The following is a 7,734-nucleotide window of genomic DNA, read 5'->3' on the forward strand; positions in this document are numbered from 1 at the left end:
TCCGGACTTTCAGACTTTTCCCCACTAAACAAAGAGACGTTGAAACGACGTCTTTTCTAGGTCATTTTTGCACGTCCAATTTTGGTCTCCTGAAGGTGCAGACTGTGACGCCAGACGACGTCTTTTTTCTGACGTCTTCTGCACGTCCAGTATTGACGTCCCCCAGACCTCCGGATAAGGGCTAATTCTAGTTTAAATTAAGTCGTTGTGGACGTCTTTTCTACGTGAAATTTACATGTATACGTTTTATAGACCAGCTACTTTGAGGCTCCCTGCATAACTGTAGTGCCATTTCAGACGGTGGCAACTGTTCCATTGTTCCAGCTTCAGCAGATCACTGGAAACGCATACAAAGCTAAGCCAAACAATTACTGGAACAGGTTCACAACCTTCTGGAACTAGTTATGCACGTTAGTTACACACAATATGCTTTACAAATAAATTGCATTTCAACCCTCTCACTTTTTCCAAAACATGTCAACCTGCAAAGAACCAGTAAAAGCAAGGGATAAATTAATTACCCCCATCTTACCACTGTTGATTTTAAATTGACCCTTTCTGTTTGGGGAAACATTAATATAATAATAAAAATAATGAGTAAATCTCATTTGGGGTTAATGCCTTTATTTTACATCAACATAACATACACCTTAGATTCACACCATAACAATTTCACAAAACATTTACCTTCCCTTAAAACTATTACAGCTTTACATTACACCTTCCCTTAACAATATTATACCTTCCCTCAACACTATTACACCTTTAACATTACACCTTCCCTCAAAACTATTACACCTTCCCTCAAAACTATTACACCTTTAACATTACACCTTCCCTCAACACTATTACACCTTCCCTCAAAACTATTACACCTTTAACATTACACCTTCCCTTAACAATATTATACCTTCCCTCAACACTATTACACCTTTACATTACACCAGGGGTCTCAAAGTACCGGCCCACGCGGTTTCATACGGCCCCTCACGGGTTAACAAAATAAACATACATCTGGCCCGCAATTCAATTTAATTATTTATGCTTTATTATGTTCGTTTTCATATTTTATCTTAACTTGTATTTTGGTGTGTGTGTGTGGTTTTTGTTTTTTTTTGCTTACGCTGTGTTGCCTGCTTTAGTAGTCTTCAGTAGCCTTCAACAGTCTAACCTTGCAGCCGTGGTGTGTCCACTAAACTCCGTAGTTATAAACATCCTGAGGTTAGCAGCGCGCTAACTGACCTGTTTATAATGTAATCCCAGCAGTGCCTCCGTGACGCTGCTCTAAACTGCTGCTGTTAGCTGCTTGGGCTGAAAGATGAACTGTAGAGAGCTGTATTATCCGGTTAGTGGGGTTATTTTATTTCATACACAGAAGAACTTAAAAATTTTCAAAACGCTCCAGACTGGCTCAGCTGAGTCCTGTAGCCCGTGGCTGGGCTGTAGCTCTGACTAAGCAAAGACTGCCGGCTTGTGGTGCTGCAGCTGCAGCTCCGACTAGTGGTTGGATGAGGAACTGCTAAATCTGTCACAGCTCACAATTTTTGATTTTATATTTATTAAGCCTTATTTCAGTATCAAACGTTTTGATCAAAGTTAATATAACTTGTACTTGATGTAATTTCTATTCACTTGAATAGTTTGGTTCTTGATTGATGGAGTTTTTGGATGTCATAACATGACAAATTAAAAGGATTTATGTTAATAGAGCAACAAGCAAACATTTTTCCATGCAACTGTAATATTTGATTGAATAAATAGTATATTGAGAGTTATTTAACATTAAGGAGTAATTACATTCATTTGATATTACATCTGGTTACATTTTCTTATATTTGTAAGTTACATCTGGCCCTCAGAGGACAGCCAATATGTCAATGTGGCCCTCGGCAAAAATGAGTTTGAGACCCCTGCATTACACCTTCCCTTAACAATATTATACCTTCCCTTAACACTATTACACCTTTAACATTACACCTTCCCTCAACACTATTACACCTTTAACATTACCCCTTCCCTCAACACTATTACACCTTTAACATTACCCCTTCCCTTAACACTATCACACCTTTAACATTACCCCTTCCCTCAACACTATTACACCTTCCCTCAACACTATCACACCTTTCCACTACACCTTCCCTTAACATCATTATACTTTCATTAAGATTCTAGGTCCTGAGAGACAGCGGTGTGTCCTCCACGTCTTTGTGGTGCATGTTTGAGATGCTCCGAAGTATGAAGTCCTCGGTGGCTGTCCCGTCACATTTCATGACTCCATCTGCACAAGTAGAAAAAGACAAATTAGAAATCTCAGAAAATGTTGAAGATGGCCATTTATTTTTGTCCCACAACAAACTATTTTAAATTGCCTTATTTATGTAATATTCACATAAACTTACTTCTTCACACTATGGCTTAGCTAACGCTAAGCTAACGGCGGGAATACACATTTAACACCTGACGAGAATTATCGTGCCGTTTTAATTCTCACACATCATATTAAGCTATTTTAATTAATTTTTTCCCACAACAAACTATTTTAAATTGCCTTATTTATGTAATATTAACATAAACTTACTTCTTCATGCTATGGCTTAGCTAACGCTAAGCTAACAATAAGCTAACGCTAAGCTGAAGGCGGGAATACACATTTAACACCTGACCAGAATTATCGTGCCGTTTTAATTCTCACACATCATATTAAGCTATTTTAATAAATGTTTTCCCACAACAAACTATTTTAAATTGCCTTATTTATGTAATATTAACATAAACTTACTTCTTCAGGCTATTCAAAATGCACTTGATATTGCCCCCAGTTGCCTAGGTTAATTGTGGGTGCCACAAACTTATATAACTTAACGCTAGCTTAGCGAATTTAGCCAAAGACGGTTCTTTGATTTAGCTTAGATTGGCTTATCAGCCTAGCTCTGGTTAGTGCATTGACTTAATGACCGGACAATGCTTCTACGTTAAAGCTTCGGTTACAGTAAATATTATTTGCATTACGGTCGTTCTCAAAAGTAATTCCAATTCCATTTTAACTATGGCCACTGTTTAGCTATCGTTAGCTAGCTAGCTAGTTAGCTAACTGCCTGGGAAGAGAGGCAACGCCAGCAGGTTCAGGTTAAGACCACAGAGCTAAAACAACTAACACTACAAATACATTAACTTATTATACATATCGTCTTACCTTATAGCTTGGCAGCTGAGTCCGGTCCGGAGCGGAGCTGAGCTGAGCGAGCTGAACTGAATGAGCTGAGCTGAGCTGAGCTACTGCAGCAGCCAAAAAATGTTTAGCGTGTTTTGCCTCGGCATATCAGAGTGGAGTTTATGATGACGTGCGGTCTCAGCAAATCAGAGTGGCGTTGACTGGTTGAAATCAACTTAACAATTTTCCACATAAATTGCATTTCCAAATAAAAATAAAAACATACGTAAATAAATACCTACATTCGTTAATTAATTAAATAGATAAAAAATATAATACTCAAATAAATAATTAGAAATAAATGATGCTTAATCATAAATAATCTATATTCATAGTGATTAACAATATTGATAACAACAATTTTGACATACATTTAAAAATAAATATATTCTTAAATAATGTTAATTTCCTGCACCTGTATTAGACGTCCCCATGACGTCCAAAAAAGTGACCTAGTCCGACGTTCAAATGTTTAACTGCATATTGACGTCCAAGTGGGGTCATAGTTAGACGTCCAAATAGCGGACCTAGTTTGCACGTCGTGTAGACGTACAGAATTGGTCTTGGACCGACCGACGCAATATAGACATGATCTGCACGTCCATAAGACGTCTAATGTTTAGTGGGTTCAGTTTGGTCCGAACCAAAATAGTAGGTGTGAAAGGGGCCGCGAACCACGGATCTTCTGAACCATGGTCCGGTTCGCCTGCAGTGTGAAAGCGCTTTTCTGGATGGTTCGAACTTAATTCGGACCAATTACAGGAAGCTGAGCAGGCGTTCCTCAACAACGGCAGCAGAAGAAGAAAAATAACCGGAAAGCAGGAAAAAATTTTGCTTCAGGACAAGCTCGTTCGTTTGGCGAAGTTGAACTAACCTAGAGTACTGTGCCTGAAGTTACTGCTGCTGCTGGTATAAAAACCACAATAGCAGCACTACTATGGAGACGAAATGAACCTGTTCATTCATTTTATCCTGATCCTGGAAAGGCTTCCCGCCAAATGAACCACCCGCTGAATTGTCAACACGCCAACATCAGACGCATGTCCTTTTAAAACCAATCAGCGTCAAGTTAAGGAAAACGCATGGATACGTAAGTGATGATGAAAGGATGTAGGAGTATCACACAAAGGTCTTTGGTGCGCTCCCTAAACTGCAGTGTGAAAACAAAAATAAGGGAACCAATTAAATCCGTGTATCATTCGTTCATTTGATATTCAATTGAGAATCAAAATCGGAAAATTAAAAAACCAATTCGTTTTTTCGTTTTTTCGTTTTTGAATATAATACCAAAAAACGAATAACGGCTTGTATTTTGTATTTTTATTTGGTTATCCAAACAAAAATTGGAAATTTAAAAAACGGACCAGGAGCCGAATTTGATTTTGATTTTGAACTTGACCCATTTGTGTGCCCCGGAAGTTACTGATTTGTTTATTCTTGGTGGGTTTCTGTTGCGCGGGAGTTCACTGCAGTGTTATCTACACAGTCTGTATTGCTGTAGGCTTTGGATGGAGTTGAGGATGGAGAGTTTTATCTTGTTCAGAGGAACTAAACGCGTTGCAGTGAAAGAAGACGATATGACAACAGAAAATACATGTCTTTTTCGCTTAAGGTCGTGTTGAACACAGAACCTTCTAACACTCATTGCAGAACATCGCTGGATCCCCATTTGCTGCAACGTGCACGAAATCTCTTCATGCGTCTTACCACCTTCAAAAAGATCTTTAATTAGGCCAGAATGTGGTTCCAGTCCGGCCATGCTGCCTACAGCAATACAGACTGTGTAGATAACACTGCAGTGAACTCCCGCGCAACAGAAACCCACCAAGAATAAACAAATCAGTAACTTCCGGGGCACACAAATGGGTCAAGTTCAAAATCAAAATCAAATTCGGCTCCTGGTCCGTTTTTTAAATTTCCAATTTTTGTTTGGATAACCAAATAAAAATACAAAATACAAGCCGTTATTCGTTTTTTGGTATTATATTCAAAAACGAAAAAACGAAAAAACGAATTGGTTTTTTAATTTTCCGATTTTGATTCTCAATTGAATATCAAATGAACGAATGATACACGGATTAAATTATATTCAATGTAACAAACACATGAACTTTGGTTCGGACCACGGTCCAGACTTTCAGGTGTAAAAGCACCCAGAGAGAGAGAGAAATCACAATGTAACCAGAAATCACAAAGCGATAAAAAAGTTAAAGAGGAGAGAAGAGCGTTCAGGAGGGGCAGGAACAGAAAAGAGTAAGTAAAAGTTTTTTTTTTGTGCTAATTATGTTGCTATTAAATGTTCTTGACTGTGATATAAAACAGTTAAATAATAAAACACTAATGTTACAATATTATTAAATACTTCAAAGTAAATACTGCAATGCTGATGATAAATCCCTTATAAAGAAAAATACTAAGTCGTACACTAGTCGTACATAGTTGTCTTGCCATTTGCTTTAAACGTGTAACAGATATATATTTTGGGCTAGTTTAAGCTTCTGAAGGGCGGGTTTTAGACTGAATTTGGGTTGGATATTTTTTGTTGGACCTGGCAACCCTGAACATTCTACAAGTCAATATAACAGGAAGTTACATCAGTTGGTTCTTCTGAAGATCATGGGAAGAACAAAATTAAGTTCCCTTATTAGTTTTTCTCTATATTTGATCCTATTGTAACTGTTTCCTAAGTTTTTTTCTTAGATCTTATTTGTTTATTTTTTAAAACATTAGCATAGCGGCCTTTTAACAATTTTTTTTTATGTTTTTGCTAATTCTATGCTAGAAACTCATTCCTGTTACCTTCAGTCATGTTTCTGTAAACATAAAAAGTAAGAGTCAGGAATGAGTGCCAATAACAGGAGTGACTTTCAGTAACAGGAATTATTTATTTTTGTCATAAATATCAATTACTTAAACATGCAGTAAACTATTCCTTTAAAATAAAGACTTTCTTGAGAGAAAATCAAAGAAAGTAGTGGAGTTTCTTTTAAACATGCTTTTTAAATGTCCCATGAGTTTTGGTAAGAGGTCTTCAGGTTAGAAACCTTGTAAAAAAAAAATAAGCTGCCTGAGTTTGACTAGTGCATGTTTTGTATAGTTAAATATATGCATTATTAGATTCAGATTTGGAAAAAAAATATTAAATTTAAATATGTTTCATTAGGAACAGTTGCAACAAGCAAATGGCACCTATTTGGTGGAATGGCCCATTTATATTACTGACCTTAATAAGATATGTGTTTATAATTGTATTAACCAGAACAATATGTGAATAATTATAACTAAAATCATAATTTATTTTTTAGGCATAGCTCATAGTAGTTTTGATGATTTTTAAATTAGAATATTTTAATGTGCTGAGATTAATTTGTATCAGCAGAGATTGTATCAGCAGTTACGTGACCAGGTCGTGCAGTACTGAGTCCTGTATATCCAGTTTTTTGTCTTTAAGCACACTTTTAAAGGAGTTAATTTCTAAATGTTTTCAATTGCTTTCCAGTGCACTGTGGATCTGTTAGTAAGGCAATCTGCTGCTGTTACCTTAAACCCAGTTGTGTTGTGCTGTACTGTAGTGCTGCAGCTTCAGGACTGTCCACTAGGTGGCGTACAAACACTGTCTGTACAGCCAGCTCTGTTTTTCATTTGACTGTCAAAATTAAGCCAATTCATTAGACTGAATAATATGTGTCAATTAATTAAATGTAAGTGGCTTGAGTCAATTAATTGACTCAAATAATTTGACTTAGGACCTTTTATACATTTTATTTGACTCAGGAATCAATTTGAATCAATTGATTTGATTTTCAAGGTTAAGCCAATTAATTTGACTCATTTGAGTCATTTGAGTTGCCCAAATGTGTCAAAAGTATCCACATTCATTACTCTGTAGGTGGAAGTATAGATACTAGGGTTTAAAATACTTCTTTAGAATTTGAAGTATCAACTCAAGTTTTTTACTCACATTAAAGAGTATAATTACTGCTTTCAAAACTACTTAAAGTATAAAAGTAAAAATAATATAAGGGGGAAAAATACCATTAAAGACAAAGCTTAGGTCGTGCCACAGGGTCTATAGTGCTAAACCCCTTACCCAAACACATATTTCTAAAAGCTGTAATAACCTAATGTTATAATAAAATGTTAATATTATATATTATTATATATATTATTATTGGGGTTCACTAGGCTGCCTTCTGTTTAAATAGAAAGACAGAGAGAGAGAGTAAGAATGTGTGTGAGAGAGAGAGAGAGAGAGAGAGAGAGAGAGAGAGAGAAAGAGTGTGAGAGAGAGAGTAAGAGTGAGAGAGAAAGAGAGTAAGAGTGAGAGAGAGAGTGCACAAGAGTGCAAAAGTTATGACCTTCCTTCAGTATATGGGCTACAAAAACGGAGATATCCTTCAAGCCTCTGTACCATCACACACACACACACACACACACACACACACACACACACACACACACACACACACACACACACACAGATAACCGGCAGAGAGGAGACAGGTAGAGGAAGGTTTGCT

General features: G+C 36.7%; 1 long non-coding RNA gene across 2 annotated transcripts; it reads right to left on the minus strand.

Moving 5' to 3' along the window:
• Positions 1–528: 528 nt before the first annotated feature.
• Positions 529–3,838, minus strand: LOC125782492 (uncharacterized). 2 transcript variants are annotated; one of them, XR_007425173.1, is made up of 4 exons: positions 3,197–3,838; positions 2,069–2,281; positions 820–1,998; positions 529–763 (listed from the first exon to the last, which is right to left on the minus strand). It is a non-coding gene; the product is annotated as an uncharacterized LOC125782492 (long non-coding RNA). The 2 variants fall into 2 exon arrangements; XR_007425172.1 differs by having other exon boundaries at positions 530–763; positions 820–2,033.
• Positions 3,839–7,734: the final 3,896 nt, after the last annotated feature.

Source organism: Astyanax mexicanus, chromosome 17, assembly GCF_023375975.1.
Source record: "Astyanax mexicanus isolate ESR-SI-001 chromosome 17, AstMex3_surface, whole genome shotgun sequence".
In the NCBI taxonomy this organism is placed as follows: domain Eukaryota; kingdom Metazoa; phylum Chordata; class Actinopteri; order Characiformes; family Acestrorhamphidae; genus Astyanax; species Astyanax mexicanus.